This window comes from Fundulus heteroclitus, unplaced genomic scaffold (genome assembly GCF_011125445.2).
Source record: "Fundulus heteroclitus isolate FHET01 unplaced genomic scaffold, MU-UCD_Fhet_4.1 scaffold_57, whole genome shotgun sequence".
NCBI lineage: Eukaryota > Metazoa > Chordata > Actinopteri > Cyprinodontiformes > Fundulidae > Fundulus > Fundulus heteroclitus.
The window spans coordinates 1964107-1986526 of record NW_023397000.1 but is presented as its reverse complement, the minus strand read 5'-3'; the positions used below and the strand labels follow the sequence as shown (position 1 = coordinate 1986526).

General features: G+C 42.4%; 2 long non-coding RNA genes across 2 annotated transcripts; both read right to left on the bottom strand.

Annotated features, from left to right (window-relative positions):
• Window positions 1-19894: 19894 nt before the first annotated feature.
• On the bottom strand, window positions 19895-21232 carry LOC118561156. The gene is made up of 4 exons (XR_004929809.1): window positions 21081-21232; window positions 20878-20988; window positions 20508-20759; window positions 19895-20389 (listed from the first exon to the last, which is right to left on the bottom strand). It is a non-coding gene; the product is annotated as an uncharacterized LOC118561156 (long non-coding RNA).
• An 89-nt stretch (window positions 21233-21321) lies between these two features.
• Window positions 21322-21965, bottom strand: LOC118561155. The gene is made up of 4 exons (XR_004929808.1): window positions 21816-21965; window positions 21645-21722; window positions 21484-21558; window positions 21322-21412 (listed from the first exon to the last, which is right to left on the bottom strand). It is a non-coding gene; the product is annotated as an uncharacterized LOC118561155 (long non-coding RNA).
• Window positions 21966-22420: the final 455 nt, after the last annotated feature.

Sequence of the window (22420 nt, the reverse complement as noted above, 5' to 3'; positions counted from 1 at the left end):
CCACTGTCCTCGCGGCGAGTTCCATCTCTGCTCGCGCGCTACTTTGCTTGCGCGCACCTGCTCATTCCACGCTCAACACCAGCTGTTCGCTCACTCGGCTGTTTCAGCCAATCACACACAGTTTTTCTTCCATCCAATCAGAGTAGGGCTTGCAAATACTGCATTCAGATGAATTAAATCAAAATGCTGCAGCATTTGGCAGAAATGACTAAACATCACCATGGGAATGAAGAAAAAAAAATAAAAAGTTTAATATTTTAGCCTAAAATATTTAGGCTAAAGTATTTAGACTAAAATATTAGTTACTAAGTGAGATGTGAAATTTTATTTTGTCTCTTTTCTTTCCAGCTTCTGGGAGGTGATGCAAAAGTTTATTCTGAGAATTTAAATCCCCATTTAATGACAATTCTTCAACTTTAAAAATAGCTTCTTGCATCTTTTTAGTAATAAATTCCAAATTCCTTCCTCTCTTCCACATAGCTCCATCATTATCAATAAGAGAAAAACCCATTTTCAGGGCAGTCAAACTTTTTTACAGTAGCAGGCTATACACCATCAGGCAGGAGGGTGCACATATACATATATATATATATATATATAGATATAGATATATATATATATATATATATATATATATATATGTGTGTGTGTGTGTGTGTGTGTGTGTGTGTTCATGCTTCATGCTGAACAGTGGCTCAGTAACTACTGTAACAAACAAACAATTAGCATTAGTGTAGTTGGTGTTGCCAAATTAGGCAGGTTTCCAACCAATTAGGCTTTTGAACACATTGAGCTGGAAAAAAATAGCTTATGGGCAGATTGTAAAATTTTTTGGAAGCTTTTCATAACATTTGTTGGGCTTTTAGAAAAAATTACTAACAAAATACAATCACCGGCCACTTTATTAGGTACCCCATGCTAGTAACGGGTTGGACCCCCTTTTGCCTTCAGAACTGCCTCAATTCTTCGTGGCATAGATTCAACAAGGTGCTGGAAGCATTCCTCAGGGAGTTTGGTCTATATTGACATGATGGCATCACACAGTTGCCGCAGATTTGTCGGCTGCACATCCATGATGCGAATCTCCCATTCCACCACATCCTAAAGATGCTCTATTGGATTGAGATCTGGTGACTGTGGAGGCCATTTGAGTACAGCGAACTCATTGTCATGTTCAAGAAACCAGTCTGAGATGATTCCAGCTTTATGACATGGCGCATTATCCTGCTGAAAGTAGCCATCAGAAGTTGGGTACATTGTGGTCATAAAGGGATGGACATGGTCAGCAATAATACTCAGGTAGGCTGTGGCGTTGCAACGATGCTAAATTGGTACCAAGGGGCCCAAAGAGTGCCAAGAAAATATTCCCCACACCATGACACCACCACCACCAGCCTGAACCGTTGATACAAGGCAGGATGGATCCATGCTTTCATGTTGTAGACGCCAAATTCTGACCCTACCATCCGACTGTCGCAGCAGAAATCGAGATTCATCAGACCAGGCAACGTTTTTCCAATCTTCTATTGTCCAATTTCGATGAGCTTGTGCAATTTGTAGCCTCAGTTTCCTGTTCTTAGCTGAAAGGAGTGGCACCCGATGTGGTCTTCTGCTGCTGTAGCTCATCTGCCTCAAAGTTCGACGTACTGTGCGTTCAGAGATGCTCTTCTTCCCACCTTGGTTGTAACGGGTGGTTATTTGAGTCACTGTTGCCCTTCTATCAGCTCGAACCAGTCTGGCCATTCTCCTCTGACCTCTGACATCAACAAGGCATTTCCGCCCACAGAACTGCCGCTCACTGGATGTTTTTTCTTTTTCGGACCATTCTCTGTAAACCCTAGAGATGGTTGTGCGTGAAAATCCCAGTAGATTAGCAGTTTCTGAAATACTCAGACCAGCCCTTCTGGCACCAACAATCATGCCACGTTCAAAGTCACTCAAATCAACTTTCTTCCCCATACTGATGCTCGGTTTGAACTGCAGGAGATTCTCTTGACCATGTCTACATGCCTAAATGCACTGAGTTGCTGCCATGTGATTGGCTGCTTAGAAATTAAGTGTTAACGAGCAGTTGGACAGGTGTACCTAATAAAGTGGCCGGTGAGTGTATATATATATATATATATATATATATATATATATATATATATATATAACATTTTAAAATTGATTGAACAAAAACATGTTTCTTCTTGAGTATTGAATTTTCCCATGCACTGTGAATGCACCACACAGCGTTGCTCACAGCTTCTGCTGTTTTTAACATAATATAGCATATCTGATCTTTTCCTGGTGCTGTTAATCCTGATCTAAATATCACTCTCTTCATTTCTTGCATAGAAAAATAAACATCCATGACATTTCCTGGAGTTGTTTCACCTTCTAAAATAAAATCATTTATCCTTCTTGTCTGCTCTCTCCTAAATGTTCCCGTTTCTGGTAAATTATCTGAACTATGGATCTTTGCAAATGTTCTTGCCATTACTTCTAGTTTTTTCTTCATTTGTAACTGCTGTTCCATCTTCATGTTTTAGAACTGGATATGTTTCCTCTGGTCTATTTTCCTTCATTTTCTTAATCATTCCCCATACCTAAGCTATAGGGGTTGTTCTGCCTATTGAATCACAATAATCTCTCCATTTTGTCTTCTTTGCCTTCTAAATAACTCTCCTTGCTTGTGCTTGATATTTTTTATATTCAATTAAATTTTTTAAATTATGTGTTCTTTAGAAAACCTTAAAAGCTATCCTCCCTCTTCAAGTCTCTACTCCGCTTAGAAAAAAACACGGGATGTGACGTCACTTCCGGTGATGTGCCCAAATATGGGCATAATGGCCGCCCTGTTCACAGTTCTGGATGGCAGAGCTCTGGATGATGAGAGCTGTGAACTGATCACAAATTTCATAAATTTGTTAAAAATCAACAGTTTGCCCTAAAATTCTGAAAATATTCATGAATGTCCAAGAGTGTTTTATCTAACCACACAATTTTTTTGATGGTCATTAAAAAAATGGATTCAGAGAAAAAAAAATTAAACTTTATAATCTTGTATCATTAATTTTTAAAGTCTTGTAAATTGTTCAAAATCGCCTGGATTTTTACCAAACTGAAAGACATGTTTATTCTGGCTGTGCTTTACAGATAGAGGCTATTTTTATTGGGATTGACCAATATTTGTGGAAAATACATTGATTTCTCCATTTTACAAACTTTTTTCTCTGCTTCCATCCCTGCTACCCATTAGCACATATTGTGTTTTTGCCGGAAAAACTGTAACTGTAAAGCATGAGGATTATCTATCATAAAATCTTAATTATGGAAGGTAATTCCCCAGGATCTGGTTCCTGGTGTCCTTTTATATGCGCACCCATAAGCGGAGTAAAAGTCTGGCGTCCTGGGACGTAGCTCTGAAAGTTTGCTTACTTTCAATACAAAATCGAAATTATTTATTAAAATTAGACAATCATTTAATTCAATCAATTGGTCCCATGTAGCCCATAAAGGGGTGACGTTTTCAGTCAGTTGATTTATCTGGAAATCGGGTGAGAATTCACCGGATTCAGAGTGTCTGAAAACATAAAGTACATTTTCCTGAATTGACTTGTATTCTCTCTGAGCGCAGCTTGGTCTGACCTAAGATGGCCGCTGTGACGTCACTTACTGTGATGTGCCCAAATATGGGCAAAATGGCCGCCCTGTGAACAGATCATAAAATTCATAAATTCGTTAATAATCAACGGTTAGCTCTAAAATTCTGAAAATATTAACGGAGTTCCAAGAGTGCTTTATCTAACCATAGGATTTCATAAAAAATGGATTCAGAGAAATAAAATATTAAACTTTGTAGTCTTGTACCATTTATTTTCAAAGTCTTGTAAATTGGTCAGACTCGCCTGGATCTTTACCAAACTGAACTCTAAGTTTAGTATGCATGTGCTTTACAAATAGAGGCCATTTTTTTGGGGATTGACCAATATTTGTGGAAAATACATTGATTTCTGCATTTTACAAACTTTGAAAAAAACAGAGTGTGGCACTTTCAAAAACTGGAATACATGCAGTGAGAGAATTGTTGTACCTTATTCAAGGAATACATCCTGAAAATCCGAGCTTGTTACACCACACAAGTGATTTTTGGTGAATTTTTGAAGTTTTCAAGTTTTTTTCCACACTTTTGGAAATAGGCCCCGCCCACTTGTTTCAATAAATACCATATTTAATACTTTAGTTAAGGGCAATGTCTGGAAGGGAATGAAGAAGGTTTTGTAAAAATCCGATCAGCCATTCTTGCGTAGTAGATTTCTTGACATCACAGCGCCCCCTAGTGATGGACGATCCTCAAATGCGGGTCACATGTGCAAAATCTCATTTGGACTATGGGTTATGAAGGACATGTAAAAATCTGTTATGGTTTTACAATAATCAGCAATTACATTTAGAGCTAGCTAGCTAACAATCACTTATTTTAGCGTTACTTTTCGAAAAAGTCAAAATTCAAAAATCCGCCGCGATAACTTTTTTTATTTGTCCATGACACGCTTATATATAAAGTTTTGCGCGGATTGCACAAAAAATGTAGGAGGAGTTTAACAAGAAAGGTTTGACCTTTGTAGCCATGTAGCGCAAAAACTAGCTGGGAAACGAAGGGTGTGCCAATTCCCTTTATTTTGCAGAATCATCCAATAAACAAAGTGCCATCAAGTTTTTGAGTGTAGGACCAGTAGTTTGGTGGTTACAGGCGTAAACGCATTGTCCTTTATTATAGCGCCCCCTAGTTGTTGAGGGGTCTGAATTTGTGGGTTTGAGTAGGGGCGCACGTTCTGAACTTAGATACCTGATCCAACTGATTTGTTACAAATCCGCGTGGGCTCCACAACGCGTTTTAATTCCGTAATAATAATAACTAGAACTGCAAGCAGTTATTAACGGGTTCCAAGCCCACGCACCGCCCCCTTTGAGCATGTTCCTGGACTTCAGCATTCAATCCCACAGCATCTGGTGGAAAAACTGGAACATCTGGGCTTCAGCACACCCCTTCACCACTTCCTCACCTCCTGAGCACTGTCGGTCCGGGGTCTGACAGACCACCTCTGATGTCATCACCCTCAGCACGGGCTCCCCTCAGGGCTGCATCCGGAGCTCCTTGCTGTTTACTCTGATGACACACGACTGCACCCCCAGGTTCACACCCAATCACATCATGAAGTTCGCAGATGACATAAACTCATCAACAGCTCAGCTGTGGAGGTGGTTAGCTGGTTAGTTCCTGGGGGTGCACATCACGGTCAACCTCACCTGGTCTGTGAACACCACGTCACTGGTAAAGAGGGCACATAAGCGCTTGTACTTCCTGCAGAGGATGAGGAGAGCCCACCTGTCCCCGCACATTCTCACAACCTTCTACAGAAGTACCATAGAGAGCATTCTAACCAGCTGTCTCTCTGTGTGGTTTGGAGGCGGCAGCACCTCCGACTGGTGGAAAATGAGAGTGGTGGGGACAGCAGAAGGGATCATAGGGGCTCCTCTTTCCTCCATTAAGGACATTTCATCCCAGCGCTGCATGTCCCCAGCCCATAGCATCAGCGCTGCATGTCCCCAGCCCATAGCATCAACAAATAATATGATTGAACTTGACTTTGTAAAGTGCCTTGAGATGACATGTTTCATGATTTGGCGCTATATAAATAAAATTGAATTGAATTGAATTGAACAGAGACCCTCAGACCCCCACCATGAGCTGTTCCCCATATATATATATATATATATATATATATATATATATATATATATATATATATATATATATATATATGTATAATGAATGTTCTTCATTTACAGTGACCCTTTAAACCATTAATGCTATTACTCCTTTTCATGACAACTCGTAATATATGAATTACATGTTTCCCGTAACTTATACCTTTTTATTCTAAGTTCAACCAAGATATTCTCTTCTTATCCTTGTAGCTTGTACTGTTAAATAAGACTAAAATCGTTTCATTTGAATCAAGGTATGCAGATGTTGATAGATATATCTATCTATCAGTGACGTGCGGTAGGGTTCATAGCTGGTGAAGCACTGACGTCATCAGTCAGATTTACAAATATATACACTCTACAGAGTAGACTCATTGCAAAGTGCTGAAGGGGACTGGTTGAGCCAAATCAATTAACCAAGAGACATGGAAAAAATATTGATTATTTGTTTAAAAAATAAATAAAACTAAATAATTTGTCATTTGATTGGTAGCAGTTTATGAGTTATGATGGATTTCTACATTTGTAACACATTCAAAAACTAACCTACATTACGCACATTTCATTACAAAAATAAAACATGAATAATTATTGCTGTCTTACTTCTACTTAGAAATGAAGTCCAGCTGCACTCTTTCTGAACAAAAATATCGGTCACTTTCCGGTAAAAGTTCTTTTTATCTTCTTCAGTTTTAAAAGTTTCTCAGTCTCAGTGAAGCTCACTGCCAGGGAGGAAAGCCTTCCTTGATCAGTCCTGTTCCAGCTGTATGTTTAGAGTCTTTTTAGTGCTTTACTTGTTTAGCAAAACTCGCTAATAACACATCCATAACTTGCTTTGACTCTACTATTTTGGCATAAGAGCGGTGCCCCTTGAGCGCCCCCTGCCTAGAGGCCAAGGAACTGCCGGCCTCACATACAACCAGCTCTTTGGCTTTTATGATCGCCCAGCAGCACACGAAAATACATAGTTTAATGACCAAAACAGAATTCGTAATCCACATATATTAAATTGTGGAAAATCAGTTAATCAGTGTTTTAACAATTGAATTTATGATCTAGAGACAGGAAGATGCATTCACGGAATGGAAGTCAGCGCAGTTAACATGGGATTGCGCAATCCCTGGGGAGACCAAGATCGCTGGCTTGGTGGCGCTTCACTATCAAGCACCACACACACTAATAGTACCCACCTTGTGTCAAAAGTTAATTTATGACCCTTATGAACTCTATATGACCTTATGATTTATGACACCTGTGACCCCCCTCCTTCCAAAAAATATGATTTATGATTTCCGGCCCCCCCCCCCCCCCCTTCCTTCCTTCCTTCCTGACCCCCTCCCTTTTTTATGAGACCTCTCACCCCTATGTGAACCCCTCCAGACCCCCCTTCCTGACCCCCACCCTGCACACACACACACACACACACACACTTCCGGCAGAAGCCTCACCCCGGAAGTCCCCTTCAACCCCGCCCACAACCGCTTCTCCCATGATATAAACCCCTTTTCTCCAGCGTCTATAGTGAGTGAATACTTTTCAACATGGCGTCCGGAAGAAGCACCTATGAACCCGTTATCGCTGAGACACCCGTCACGATTTGCCATGATCAGAGCGATTTTTGGCGAGCTCAGCATACTCCTCACAAGGCTACGCTGTTTTTATGCAGAACTCAGATGCCTCCGAGCCATCGTCTGCAAGAACAATGGTCTCTGGAGCCCTATGGAGCCCGCGGTAAATGGGGGTACGTCTTCAAATATGAATCTGGGGAAATGTACCTCTATCAACTGGATGATGAAAGTGATGAGTTGCAAACTATCCACTCCTTGGGGATGGTGACATCAAACGATTGGGCTGTTCTGAAACTCATTATGCTTCGGAGACTAGGCCCTGAAGAAGCAAATCCGGCAGCAGGCCCTTCGGTGAGACGAAAAACTAGCTTCATTCGACTAAACCCCCAAGAACCTATTCCTGCAGGGTCCTCTGTGAGAGAAGAAGCCGAGGATGGAATCAACGCCTCACCCGCAGCTAAACGGGGCAAACGGTCACATCAGCAAGCCGAGGATGGAATCAACGCCTCACCCGCAGCTAAACGGGGCAAGCGGTCACATCAGCAAGCCGAGGATGGAATCAACGCCTCACCCGCAGCTAAACGGGGCAAGCGGGCGCGTCAACAAGTTGAGGAAGGAATCAATGATTCACCCTCCGCTAAGCGCTGCAAACGAGTGCTGACCGACCTGAATGAAATTGACAATGATTCAGGAAATAGGATCTTCTCAGCTACTTGGCAGTCGAAGACGGGGGTTAGCGGTCGATGGTTTTTCCGTGCAAGTCTCAAAAAGGCTCAAGATGAAACACAGACGGTTATGTTCATGCTGGATTATTATAATTCAGAATGTGGCGTCTTCAGGACATTGCTAACCATCCCCTTTGATGCCTGGCGTGACAAGATGATCGGAATAGCAGACCGGATTTCAACGCTGTTTCGTGACTGCCGTAACTGGAAAGACATTCTGGGGGTCAAGAAAGCGCTAGCTTTTTAGACCCGCCCCTCACAACTGCTAATACCACCCCTTCAACGTTAACCACACCCTTCTCAGTATATAAATACAACCAGCCAGACCGATCGGGACTCCGTGCAACTTCGCTGACAGGACTTCTTACCAGAGAAAGCATCCTCACATCGCTAAAGAGAAACACCATGATCTGGACCGGATCTCGCCCTGAAGGCCTCAACCTACACCAAGAGATCTTTGTTTTAAGGAGTGACAATTCCGAGTTTACTCCCTCACCACCTCAGACGGCGACCGTGGATGAAGATTCACAAGCGGTGGATCTTCCTGCCTCCCCACCGCTTTTCCAAGACTCAGAGCTCCATTGCAGCCAAGGAGATCAGGGCTCAGCGGTGGAGCACATCCCTGAGAGCCAGACGGATCAGGCCTCAGCGCCCCCATCGCCACCTGAGGATGACTCAGAACTACCCTGCGGCCAGGGAGATCCAGCATTGCCATCAGAGAGCCAGATGGATGCGGCCTCAGCACCCCTGTCGCCACCTAAGGACACCCAGCCAGACGGTGAGAGCGGTGCCGATGAAAACGATGGGTGGATTCGCTTCGGTTTCATCAGAGCGGTGAAAACTATGGTGTACCATCTTTTGTACCAAACCATCAGCAAGTTCATGCATGATAAATGTTATGGGTGTGCTCATGATCGTCCTAGTCAAAAAGAGCATGAATGCTTAGACGATTTTGAGGATGGATTCTTTGAAAGCAACTACCATCGTATAATGCCGCTGCTTTGTAATGAGCGTTTCATCGGAGCCATTCAACACTTTCTAGCCGCACGCAACATTCATCAAGACAACAATGCAGTTAATGCTGTCGCACAGGCATATCTGTACGAATTGACGCTGGTCAAGCAGGTGTATGACCCCATCAATGTTGCATATGCTAACGCAGTTGAAGAAAGCTCCGAATATAGAGATCAGCTTCTAGCCGCCTTTGATTACTGGCGAGGGTCTTGAAACCAATGCATACATGTTTTCTCATGTCTTTTTATATATTAAACTAGTTAGTGACATCGTATTAAAAAGAGTGTCTGTTTTATTTTCTACATCTTTTCTTTCTTTCTTATATGAAATTAAATGATTGTTTTACAATTAGTTTGTGGTATAATAAATGAGTGTAATTTCTTTCCTGGTTAAATGATTTTTTTTTTTTTTTTTTTTTTTTTTTTAACAATTAGTTTGTGGTATAATAAATGAGTGTAATTTCTTTCCTGATTATGTTAATAAAATATATAAAAACTTGAATACAGATGTCTTCTCCTTCATTTAGCATCACTACGTGTGTGGGAAGGTATGGCTGAAGCAAAGTTAATGAAGCGTGTATATTACACACCTGCTCACCCAGGTTCTTTTGGTGGAGTAGATAGATTACAGAGGGCTATGCAGAGTGAAACCGGGAAAAAGGTTCCGATTGAAGTGGTCCGAGACTTTTTATCAGAACAAGATGCATATTCTTTACATAAACCGGCAAGAATAAGATTTCCTAGAAATAGAGTGTTTGTCACCAGGCCTCTGAGACAGTTTCAAGCAGATCTTTGTGATATGCAGAGTTTATCCAAAGAAAACGACGGCTACAATTATTTATTAACCGTTATCGACGTATTCTCCAAAAGAGCCTACGTCAGAGTTTTAAAAAGGAAAACAGCGTCCGATGTCGTAACAGCTTTCGAGTCTGTCTTAAGGGAGAGTGGGGTTCCAAAGAGGCTTCAAACTGATGACGGTAAAGAATTTTTCAACAAATCATTCAAAGCGTTAATGGATAAAAACGGAATTGAACATTTTTCCACAGCTAGTGAAATAAAAGCCTCGGTGGTTGAGAGGTTTAATCGTACATTAAAATCAAGAATGTGGAGATATTTCACAGCAAACAACACTCTCCGTTATGTAAACGTGCTTCAGGATCTGGTCAAAAGTTACAACCACTGCTATCATTCGAGTATTAAAATGGCCCCTGTGGAAGTCATCGCTACTAACGTTTTTCAGGTGTTTCAGAATTTGTACGGGACTAATTCCAAACGCTGCACAAAACTCAAGATGGCGTTTAAGCAGGGTGATCATGTCAGAATATCGAAAGTGCGAGGGGTGTTTGACAAAAAATATGAACAGAGTTTCACGGATGAAATCTTTACAGTTACAGAAGTTATACAGCGATCTCCACCCGTCTTCAAGCTGAAAGATTTAGACGGAGAGCCCGTCCGAGGTTCTTTTTATGCTGAGGAGCTTCAAAAGGTGAAAATGTCAAAAAACAAAATGTATCAAGTGGGTGAAATATTAGACAAACGCACAGTTCGGGGGGTCAGACAGGTCTTAGTACATTGGAAAAATTGGCCGGAGAAATTCAACAGCTGGGTGAGAGCCGATGACCTGCGTGATGTATAAAGCAACGCGCTGCTCTCCGGACGAGTGACATTGCACCATGGATCGCTTAACTGAGGACCAGGGTTTTTATCTGACGCTGCCGTCCAACGCTAGCCTCAATGTTTTTAAGGATAATAGCATATCGAGTTTCCGTGTGGATTTAGCAGAACCTATTAACTTACAAGGTCAGTGGCAAGTGGCTTTGACAGAGGTTTCATACCCACATACATGGCATAATGTCCCCTCAGAAAACGCCTATTTCGAATCACGGAAAGCAGGCCAGGAAAAAGTCCAACGTGTACAGATAGGAAACGGATACTACACTAATTTGAATCAGCTTATCACAGAGATTGAAGCCCATCTGAGAAAGATAGATTCAGATATTTATTTCAAAGTTAACCGCACTGCTAACATGCTAACTTTTCAAGCAGGTGGCCAGAACCATCTATGTTTTTACGCTCCAATCGCCTTTATGTTAGGCACGGAACCTGGAGAATGGGTCAAATTCGACCACTGGCACGCCCCTCGACCTATAGACTTTAAGGCAGGGTTCTACCATCTGTATTTCTATAGCGACGTTGTTGCCCCCCAGATGGTGGGTGACATTCACGCCCCCCTCTTGCGAACCGTCCGGGTCCAAGGTGTTTTTGGGGATGTTATAACGGAAACTTTCCATAATCCTTACTATTTACCTGTTGCTAAGAAACACATTGAAAACATACAAGTTGAAATAAAAACGGCTCAGAACACCCCTGTGAAATTTACATACGGAAAGTGCATTGTGAAGCTGCATTTCAGACCCGCTGCCTCACATCGAGCGTTTAGATGAAAACAGAATATGCATATAAAAAACACTGGACTGCGGCTGGAATCATTCATAGCAGTGCAGTCAGTCGTATCAGCACCGCTTGAGCGCTATAAAACGTGAGAAGGAAAAGAAATAAAAAATCAAGAAAACATGGTTTTCCTGAGAGAGGACCCACACCGTTTCATATCCTATTACCAAAGCCAGGTCGGGGGCGCTTTACCAGGTTTCTATGGCGCTCCTGTTATGTACGGACGGGGGATTGGATCCATATTTTCAAAACTATTCCGTTTCGTATCGCCCCTAGTTAAATCCGGCTTCGCAATAGCGAAACCCCATCTGAAGAGGGCGGCCACAAACATTGCTTCAGACGTCATAGGTAAAGCAATGACCAAAATAACAGGTGTGAATAACCAGGAGGGGTCAGGGGTGATGGTTTTGTCGAGAAGGGCTAAAAAGCGGCCTCCGGGACTACGTGCTTGGCGCTCACATAAACTCGCACCGCGGAGGAAGAAGAAGCCAGTTTGCAACAGCAAGCCTAGGAGTAGGAAGTCTGCTGCGAGCAAGGATATATTTAACTGATTTAGTATTTTCATTAAAAAAAAAACAATCATGGCTCTTTTACATCAGAAATCATCAGAATGTACCCTGGCCGAACTGGATCTTTTCACGGTCCCTATGACTCAACTATCCGTGGAAGATAAGATTTACACCGAAATACTACCGGTGTCAGCTATTACAGACACGGGGCCTATTGAGTTCTTTATCCCCGGAGATGGAGAAAAATACCTGGATCTGAATGATACCTTACTTCATGTCCGTCTTAAAATTACCAACGCAGACGGGAGCAACTTGGCTAATGATGCAGCCGTCGGACTGATAAATTACCCTCTGAATACAATGTTCAGTCAATGCGACGTTATGCTGGGAGATAGGTTAATTTCACAGAGTAGCGCGACTCATCCTTACAGGGCCATCATTGAAACGTTACTCAATTACTCGGAGGATACGTTAAAGAGTCAATTTAGCGCAGGTCTATTTTACAAAGATACAGCTGGAGCAATCGATTCTATTGTTACGTCAGATGGTCCTAACTTGGGTATGAACCGCAGAGCTTCATTCACCGCTAATTCAAGGGAATTACACCTGATGGGACCGCTTCACGCTGATATATTCTTTTGCGAAAGACTCCTATTAAACTCTGTCGACATGAGAGTTAAATTGACCAGAGCTAGCGATGCATTCTCTTTGATGGGACCTCGTGATTCAACCTTCCGACTGAAAATTCTAGGGGCTTCTCTATTTGTGAAAAAAGTTTCAGTCTCCCCTGCTATACGGCTCGGGCACGCTTCAGCATTAATGAGAGGAAACGCTCTATATCCACTTTCCCGCGTGAACGTGAAAACATATTCTATCCCAGAAAATTCCAGGATATGTACACAGGAGAATCTGTTTTTGGGTACTTTACCTCGATACATAGTTTTAGCTCTGGTCGATCATGAAGCCTTCACAGGCCGGAGAAGCATGTCGCCTTTCAACTTTAAACATATGGATGTAGAATATTTAGCTCTCTGCAAAGATGGCAGACAGGTGCCTGCCAAAGCGTTTCAACCTCAATTCAACAATGGTATTTCAGTGAGGGAATATTACAACATGTTCACCGCTACAGGTCGTCATTTAAAAGACCTTCCTTTAAGCATTGCTCGTGAGGAATTTAACGAAGGCTACTCCCTGTTTGTTTTTAATCTCACCCCGAGCGAGGACTCTGACGCTCTATCCCCGGTGTGTAATGGGAATTTGAGACTGGAAATGAGGTTCCGAGTTCCTTTGCCTCACACTACCACCCTCGTTGTGTACGCATGTTACGATTCAATTTTGGAAATCGACTCAAAAAGGCAGGTCTTGGTGGATTTTTATTAAAAACATGGATAACCACCAAATCGAGAATTTGATGCATCATCTCCTGGGGGATTTATTTCACGGCGTCTGGGCATCTGATCAACTCCCCCTGCTGAAGCGCACATACAAAGGACCGGCCTATTTCATCGTAAACACTCATCCTTCACACATGCCTGGAGAACACTGGCTAGCTTTGACGTTGGAAGAGAATGATCAAGCCACCTTTTTCGACTCTTATGGATTCAGTCCTGATTTTGAATTTTATCCACCAAGCATAGTGACATTTTTGAAAGATAGATCCTCTAAAATATTGTATCATAATCGTCAACTTCAAGACACTCTATCCGTCGTGTGCGGTCATCACTGTGTTTATTATCTGTGTCATAAAGCTTGTGGGCTTTCAGTGCATGACATACTGGCTACCTACCGCGATGACGTTTATGAAAATGATGTCATGGTTTATGATTTTGTGAAAAAGTATCAGAATTGTAATAAAAATAGGGCCTCGTGCTCGTTTATTCCCGGAACCTGCTCTTTACAAATGTTTAAAGATTGTTACAAGTTGTAACTTGTCTAAAATAAAAACACTGTACACATGAATAATTTGAAAACATTAAAGTTTTCTTTATTACAAATTTATTTCTCCAGTTTTTATTTCATACAGACTTTTAGGGTGAAAATTTCAACCATGCAGGGGTTTTGTTGACTCTCTTGCTTCGAGCACGGCCATTTTCAGGGGTGGGATGCTCAAAGTCTATTCCGGAGAATTTAGGGGACAACACAATTTTTCCTTTACGTTTCATGATGGGCTTATCTTTGTTCTTCTCCAATACACCCGCTTCTGCCATGCCTCTGTATTGGTCACGAGCCTGCGGATTGCTGACTGAGGACACAGGGATGTTTAACTCCTTCAGGGTGGCCATGAACGGGGTCCAACCTACAGGTTCCTGACTCTGTGTTTTCCTCCTAATTGGAAGGAGGAGGTTTTTCAACAAATCGACCAGATGTGAACCCCCCATCACACGGTCGCGATAAACAAATTCCCCTTTCGAAGTCCAGCTCGTACCAACTTGCGTTAACCTTTTCAGTATGTATTCAGCATTTTTGCGATCTCTGTTAGGCAGAGCTCTTAAAACCTCGATAGCGGTTTCATCCAATTCAGCAGGAGACGCTGTAGAATCAGTAGATGCAGAGTCCGCCTCGTTATTTTCAGGCACAGGGTCACGTTGCATAGTTAAAGTAACTCGGGGTTCCTCAAGCTGATCTTGCTTAATTAGAGTCAGATATCTTTGAAGAAGAGCGTTGTACCTTTTAATTTTTTCATAAGAACTCAGTCCCGGTTCATTCAGTATCTCTCTCATTTTAGAATCCAAATCGTCTTCAGCTGTCTGTCTGATGGATGGGTCCGACGGCGTTAAACGTTTGAACTGATGCGGTGAAACCAGATACATCTTTTGCGCAGTCCTAAGAGACATTTTTTCTCATCTCCTGATGAGACCTCCCACCAGCTCTCCGATTAAAGGAGCCACAACACTTAACAAGGGCAGAATGAATCCACCTGTTTGATTTTTCAGAACCGACTGCTTGCGTTTTAAGCCGGTTCTTTTATCAGCCAGCAATCTGATGATTTTTTTCTGCTTTTCCAATTTTTTATGCTGGGAATGAGATATTTTCACATTACCTTTTAAAATGTTCAAAGCTATTTCACACAAGGCTTTGAGAAAGTCGGGTGAGCAGTGAGCAAGAATGTCTTTACGCTTCTTTGCTGTGGCTTGATATAACGCCCTGAATAAGGGAATGTTCCTTCTTATGCGAGCTGACATGATAAAATTAATTTAATTTCGGTACATAGATAACCGGCCACTGACCTGGGAGCATTCCTGTTCTCAGTCTGAAACGATCTGGGCAAGTGGGAGTCAGATCCACGATTAAATATCCGTGAGGATCTCTGGTGGCGTCTTGAAAACTCTCCATGAAGAAAGTTTTCTCTGACGGGAATATTTGACGGGCTAATATATTTAGTTGCAGTTTATCTCTGGGATTCTTAAACAGCACTATATAATTAGCGTTTAAACTAATGGTTCGGCTATACTTCCCTTTATGAAAAATATTCTGGGTTAACATTATAACACTCATATTTTTATGATGCCTGTATTGAGTGAAAATTTTCACCACTTCCGGATGGTCTGAAGCCTGGAAAATCACATCGTCTAAAATAACCAAATGATTTTGATCAGGAGGAAACAGATTTTCATCATCAAAAGAATCAGGTAGTCCTTCGATGAATTTAATCTTTTTATTCATTTTTTGCAACTCAGAATACATACTTTGAAAACAGGTGTAAATCCAGACGATATTTACAGGAACAACATCCATAACATGGTTACAATTCTGCAAAACAGTTTTAACAAAAAAAGATTTACCACAACCACTCGGCCCTGCTATTAGAAGTGAAAAGGGAGTTTTGAATCTAGGATCAAATTCGACCTCCTGTGTTTCACGGGAGAGAGACATTTTATTTAGATTTTTTTTATTTTTCTCAGTTAACCTTTAATAACCAAACGGAAGAGTTGTACCGTCAGAAAAAAGCCTTCGCTTGTCATACACCACTCTGAGCTGTTTCTGAAATGAGGCATTTTGAAGCTGGAAGTTTCTTTTATGCCTTCTGATGGTGTGCTGTGGAGCTTGTAAAACATCCCCTGTAGAACCTTGCAGATAACCTTCAACCAGCTCTTTTACACAGTCAAAATTCACTCTCTCACAGCATTCACGAGTCAGAGTGATACCTTTAAACTTCATCACCACCCGTTTCTGGCTTCTGGTCCGGTAGGCGTAGCTTTTGGGACCTGCGGAAACATATTCGTCTATCGAGTCACCTGAAAGTTCATCAGTCAAGTCACCTAATAAATGTCCGAGCTCGAGGGAGGTCTGACCCGGTTTAACCACGTAGATCAGACTGTCCGTGTCAATGTACAGAACTCGCTCTTTAAGTCTTTCGAGACAGGTGTACAACTTCAGACGCGCATGGGCAGTTGTAAAGGCAGCGATGAAGATATTATTCACCTTGCTGGGTGGAGAGACGCATCGTTTGTTGTATTTCCACTGAACCATACACATTTCATCGTTCAGGAAGTGAAAGTAGCTTACTGTGTATTTACCTGAAAAAAGGAAGTTAAAAAACTCTTCGGGCTCGCTCACAATGCTTGTCTGAGCCAAATCATTTCTCTGTGCAAATTTGCCCCAGAAACTGTTCAGACACAATTTTGCCACCTGCCTTTTAGCCGGATTCACCTCAATCTTCCGTACATCTAGCTGGATGCCTTGCTCACGTTTGTAGTCTGCCACATATTTCATACGACTTTCCTCATCCGTAGCTTCAGCAGGGAAACCTGAGGCTTCCTGTTTACCCTTCAGAAATGTGTGGATATAGGATTTAAAGATTGAACTGCTCTGTTTTTCAAAATGCCAGACCTCAGTGATTTTAGCAAGCCTATATCCCAGCTCAAGAGCCTTGTTGAATTCCACACTTACCCATACACCTGTTAGCGCTCTCTCTTGGTCAGAGTGAGTGCAAGGACCCGACTGGTAGTTCATCTCAGCGCAAGCCCGGCACAGTGTGAACACCAGTTTACCGGTAGATGTCTTGTATGGTAGAACGGGGAAAAACAGACCACGAGGTGGGTACACGGTCGCCCTGATGAAGCCGAAATAGTTATGAGGATCATCAAAATCTTTGCAAATGATTTTGGGATGGCCTAACGGATAGCTGCAGTTGGCATTCACAAATGGATACAAAGATGTGAAATCTACATAACGTACAGATTCATTCTCTCCGGCCGTGTACCTGAGCCTAAGAGCACAAGTTCTCCCCCCAAACAAACCCTCTCGCGGGCATAAAGGTACAGGGGCGTTGAAACAGTCCAGAAACCTTTTGAGACCAGAGTGTGACGCCTTCATCAAACTCCAAGTATGTTCCCACATCATCTCCACACGTACCCCATAAACCGATTCCAACACCCTGGCTCTCTCCATGGTAGCTGCATGGAAAGTCTCAAAACAGACTCCTCTGAGCGGGCATTTCTGGTCAGCTGGAAAACAGGTGGGACAGCCATGATAAAAACATCCATTGAACTCAAAAGCAGTCTTTACTCCTCGAATTTCTGCAAATCCATCCACATAATACGGCCCCACTTTCATTTCACCTCGATTAAGAGAATGTTGAATGAAAATGCCCCGTTCAGCAGCTACCCACTCTAACCACTGAATGGACGCATCCGAAAAAGTCTTGCACTGCCAACGGTAATCCACCGGGGAAGGTATGGCTAAAGTGTTAGGGATCAGGAAATTTGAAGTAAAAGCTTTAATACATGCGGATGCTATTGTTATGGACTTTAATGGATCCACATTTGTCTCTTTAAAGAACTCTTCTCTGAATTTCACACAAGCCCTGAAAAGAATCTCCACGTCATTTTTGCAATAATAAAGAGCCTCCTTCCGAAAGTCAAAGGGGTGGCTGCAAGCCTCGTTGTACCAGCTGGAAAAACGTTCCTGCTCGGCGGGGTTCATGTGTTCCACAGCGTAGAAACTAGGTGGAGGAAGCGGACCTACATACTTTAAAGTCTTCTCAGAGGAGAACAAGTGGGGAAAAAAACCTTTAGAATGGTCCGAGAAGCCTAATGCTTTTGGCATCTGGCTGAGTTTCATAGTAAGGAATGATAGACTGTCTATGAATTTAAGACTGTAGTCCCGCTCGGTAAAACAGAGAACTTTACTTCCCTGCGTTATTAAATGTGGTTTTATACCCAACTGAACCATCACACTCAGAATCAAGTAAGAGTCAAATCCTCTGCTGTTGTGAGCCAGAAAAGTATAACCTCTATAACAAGGTCTGCGAAAATGGAGCAGAAGCTCCTTGACACAGTTCAATCCATAGGAATACCAAGTTTCCCCCTTCAGCGTTTTAGCGCAAGCAAGATATGGAATGTGTGAACCAGACTTATCTGTAAAAGTTTCGAGATCGTAGAAAACCAATTTGTCATTGAGTTCAGCATCAGTCCGACTTGGCTGAATATAACACTGATGTCCGTTTAGCGTTACATCAGCACCGGCAGGCACTTTCTCATGACAGATCGGACATTTTATGGAACACTCGTGAGGTTTGCTCTCTTTGCCGGCTGACAAATCATATAGCCTTTTACAAACAGGACAGAATTTAGTGGTGTCACAGCTACTCACATGCTTGTTGAGTGTGGGCCTCAATCTGGGCACCTTGTGGCTATTAAAACATTGCAGATTACGACATATGCGCTTACAGTCAATGCATTGCACAGAACTGTACGGCTGCATCGTACAGTTCGGATCAAGGCAAACCGCACAGCGACCTTCGCAGTTATGTCTGTTGATGTTTTGGTAGCCGCTAAAGCAATAGTTGCAAATGTACTTAGAACCTGTGAATGCTGTGAGACTTTTTATTCCATAGTAATGATTTTTGAACAGAAACAAAAAAATTGGATTTGAACGATCTGAAAAGTCAGTCTGGAAATTACGAAGCAGTGCATCCTTGCTGTCTTTATAGAAAACGACAATTTTCCTGTTGAGAATATTTTCAAATTTGTGCACATCACCGAAAGTTACTGGAGTCTGCTCGGTCAGACCTGCCATATGCTGCCAAATTGTCCCTTGGTGGACGGCTTCACTGTCTGTAAAAGCCGGATTAAAGAGATGTGCTACACTTGTTGCAAAACAAAGTTGATTAGAAGAATTTTCAACTATATATAGATGCCGCCGTTTTTTATGGATCAGTTCACAGTCTAACGTTTTAACAGCCTTACGTTTTGCACCCCCGCTTGGCGTTCTTACAACCTGAAGGACAATTTCTACGTTGTCGGTTAATTCCTCGTTAGATTGTGTTAAGTCGTCTAAAAATTCCTGAAATGCAGGCAAAACTGAATCGCCTTCGTCATCGACTTGTACGATGGTATGATGAGCAAACCCCTGCCCGCTTAACTCAAGTTGAATTATGTCGTTACGGGAGGTAAGAGGTATAACAGATTCTGCCAAGTCAGCCAGAACATCATAAACCTGTGTGTAAAATTCTACGGGATTAGGAATCTCACCAGGCTGGAAAGCGGTGATGTTTAAAGAGCGTCTTATTTCTGTGACATTGTAGCGGTCGCGCTGGATGCCGGATGTAGAGGACTGCTGTGTGTGCTCAGAGCTGTTTACAGCTGACTGGCTCGTGCAGGGTTGATCCTGCAGGCCCTGCACGTCTGGCAGTTGATGCGTGCTGGAGGTGGGGTTTTGCAAAACTGTATTAGAAGAACCAGACGGATTATGATTTAAACTACCCCCATGCTGCTGCTGCTGCTGCTGCTGCTGCTGCAGGTGGTGATGAGGAGACTGTTCGCCTGCAGGATTAGGGTTAAATGGCTGAGAGGTGGATGCGTTTAATTGATGGAGGGCTTCTTCTAGCAACGATAAACGTTCAAAATTCCAACCCTGGTCAGCGTGAACCTGTTGTCTATCCGGTGAACCATTACCTTCATGTAAATCAGCACCCTCAGACGTATCCCGAACTGGAATATTTTGAAGGTCGTTAACCATTTGCATTATTTGATTTAAAACATCTGTAACTTGCATGTCAAAGTGTAATGAATCATTTTCCGGGGAGGAGGGTTGAGAGAATGAAACGTTTAATTGTTGCAGGGCTTGTTCTAACCGAGAGGGTGAAGCATTAGGTAGATTCAGAACTCCTGACGTATCATTAACAGGAATATTTTGTAATTCGTTTACAGCTTTCAACATTTCATCTAATGCATTTCTCATTTGCTGGCTACCCATGTTTACAGAGGTCACAATTTTACTTGATTACACTGAGTGGAGTGTTGATGACTGGAACAGCAGTTCGAGCTGGATCTGGCAGGATCTCACAAGTTCTCCAGCCTGCATGCAGTAGAGCTGTGCTCCGTCTCCTGACGACGGAATTTGCTCAATAACCGTTGAGGTTTCTGTGATACAAAAAGAAATAATAAATAGAATATCATTAAGATTTTTAACGTAATCAGGATTGAATGGAATTAATAGATCACAAACTAACTCTATGAAAGCTTTGAAATGAAATAATACCCAGAATAATTCTTTTCACAGCACGAGCTTTGATGATTATCCGACGGATGTCTTGTTGCAGGTTCAGGACAGATGAACGGAGGCTGATCAAGCAAGGATGTCTCTGTTCACTTGCTGTACGACGCAATGCAGGCGGCCGGAACAGTTGATCCAGCTGGATCTGGCAGGATCTCACAAGTTCTCCAGCCTGCATGCAGTAGAGCTGTGCTCCGTCTCCTGACTGCGGAATTTGCTCAATAACCTTTGAGGTTTCTGTGATACAAAAAGAAATAATAAATAGAATATCATTAAGATTTTTAACGTAATCAGGATTGAATACAATTAATAGATCACAAACTAACTCTATGAAAGCTTTGAAATGAAATAATACCCAGAATAATTCTTTTCACAGCACAAGCTTTGGTGATTATCCGACAGATGTCTTGTTGCAGGTTTAGGACAGATGAACGGAGGCTGATCAAGCTAGGGGTGGCTCGAGCTACTGCAAACATGAGCATAAAGAGCAAATTAATTAATAAATAAAAAAAAATATAAATACAGAATAAAAATAACAATGACCCAATGAGGGCTTACAGCTGGGCTGAGTAGCTTCTGCTGCTGGTGATGGTGGCGGTGGCGGTGGGGTCTGCTCTGGTATGCTTGCACCGGAAAGTGCTCGCTGAGGGGTGAGACCCTCTAATGGCTCACTGGCTGCGTCTGCACGGGCTGCTGTTACAAACAAACAAATAAATAAATAAAATATGACTACAGAATAAAAATAACCCGATGAGGGCTTAGCTTACAGCGAGAGTGAGGAGCTTCTGCTGTTGCTGCTGCTGCTGCTGCTGCTGGTGGTGGGGTCTGCTCTGGTATGCTTGCTCTGGAGACTGCCCGCTGAGGGGTGAGACCCTCTGCACGGGCTGCAGCTGAAGAAATTTTATTTATAAAGTTAAATATAAATACTGGATAAAATAGTCACAAACTGCTATTCATTTACCTTCTGGCTGAGGGGTTGAGGTGCGGGGAGGAACGTCTGCAACTAACAGAGATTCAGCCGGTGTATTCTGGGTTACTGAAGGAATCATAAACATACAAAGAGATACTTTAAAAACATTCCATACACGAAAAAAAAAAAAAAAAAAAAAAAAGTTCATTTACCGTCCGGCCGGTTAAATCCGGCTAGCTGAATTCCGGCTTCAAGCACTGCTTCAACGAGAATGTCTCGGTGGTTTGTTACTGTCGGGTAAATAAGCAAATACAGTAAACGAACCGAGATACTTTGGAACTGTACAATCAGGGTTAGATTCAGAGTTAAAATAGTTAACTTACGCGTTGCGTGTGAGTCCTGGACGGTTCGATCCGGTGAATTCACAACGTTTCGAACGGGAGACTCAGGCGGGCTGATTACTATGTATGCAGCTTCGAGTTCTTCGGTCCTCTGACGCGCAGAGCCCGAGGCGTCGTGAAACCCTGTTTCACGTCTCCTCTGGCGGCGCAGTCGATTTTGACGTTGCGTTCGCTGTCTGTCCGGTTGAGGCTGAATGCCCGCTAATTCTCCGTGGTACACATTAGGATTGACCCGGTTCGAAGAGCTGGGATATTCGTCTATATAATCATGACCGTTAAAATCTGAAATACAGGAAATAAAAAAAATAAAAATAAATGTTACATATATAGTGTCAGGGTTAAATAAAATGAACATAAACTTGAAAGATATCTCACCATAGTCTGTTTGAGTAAATTGTATTCCTTCCAACTCTCGAGGCGTAGGCCCTGAAAAATATTATTTTTAAATATATTGTACTAATGCAGATGGAACAGATATTGCTCTATGTAACGTTGGAAAGCTTGGTAAACTCCAGCGCTCCTGAACGTCTCACCGGTAAAAAGCCCTGCGTCATTTCGTTAGCGTCACAGGGGAACCCGGAAACAGT